Below are 1,075 nucleotides of genomic sequence, written 5' to 3' on the forward strand. Positions count from 1 at the left end.
GCTGGTAGTTCCTTTTACTTAATAGTTTAAATATTTGATCCCATTCCTTTATGGCTTGTAAGGTTTGCGCTGAAAAGACCAAGGATAATCTAATGGGTTTTCCTTTATAAGTTACTGTTTTCTTCTCCCTGACTGCCCTGAGAATTCTTTGTTGTTGATTTTTGATAATTTTAATAGAATATGTCTTGGTGAGAGTCTTTTTGGGTTGAGATAATTGGGTGTTCTGTTGACTTCTTGAATTCCAAGTTCCAGCTCATTCCTTAGACTTGGGAAATTCTCATCCACTATTTATCTGAAAATGCTTTCTAGTCCCTGCTCCTTTTCCTTGCCTTCAATAATGCCTATTATTCTTATGTTTCCTTTCCTGATGGTATCAGCTAGTTCTTAAATTTCTCTTTCATTACTTTTCATTCTTCATTTTCTCTCTTCTTCCTTCTAATTTTTTGTTTTACACACCGACAGCACCTGGTATTCTTAGATGGTCTCCCATGCAAGTACTAACCAGGCCCGACCCTGCTTAGCTTCCGAGATCAGATGAGATAGGTCATGTTCAAGGTGGTATGGCCGTAGATTCCTTTTGATTTATTTCTAGATTTCTGTCTTCAATATCACTGATCGTTTCCTCCTTTTGGTCAACTCTATTTCCCAAGCTTGCTATTTCATTTTTCAACTCTTGTAGTGTGTTCTTCATCTCCAGAAATTCTATTTGGTTCTTTTTGAAGGTTTCAATCTCCTTGCTCTGCTTATCTATTTGTTTTTTTAATTCCTGAAATTGTTTATATGACTCATTTCTGAACTCACTAATTTTTTTCAGAAGTACCATTCTGAATTCTCTGTCATTTAAGTTGCATATTTCTATGTCTGTAAGCTTATTTTCTGGAGCTTTTTCTCTTTCTTTCTGAGATGTCTTGTCACCTTGGTTGTTCATAGTGTTTAATAAACTATTTCTCCACCTTGGCATTAATGGAAGTGTACTTTGCTTTTTTTCCAGAAAGAAGAGATTTATTATATAAAGGTCTCTCTTTAGCCTGCTGCAAAGAAAGTGCTTTTCTTTTGGTTTCTAGTAGGTGGTGTC

At 35.4% G+C, this 1,075-nt stretch overlaps 1 pseudogene; it reads right to left on the bottom strand.

Annotated features, from left to right (window-relative positions):
* Positions 1-453: 453 nt before the first annotated feature.
* Positions 454-572, bottom strand: LOC120608639 (uncharacterized; annotated as a pseudogene).
* Between the last annotated feature and the right edge of the window lie 503 nt (positions 573-1,075).

The sequence above is a fragment of the Pteropus medius genome, unplaced genomic scaffold, assembly GCF_902729225.1.
Source record: "Pteropus medius unplaced genomic scaffold, Ma_sr-lr_union100, whole genome shotgun sequence".
NCBI classification, from domain to species: domain Eukaryota; kingdom Metazoa; phylum Chordata; class Mammalia; order Chiroptera; family Pteropodidae; genus Pteropus; species Pteropus medius.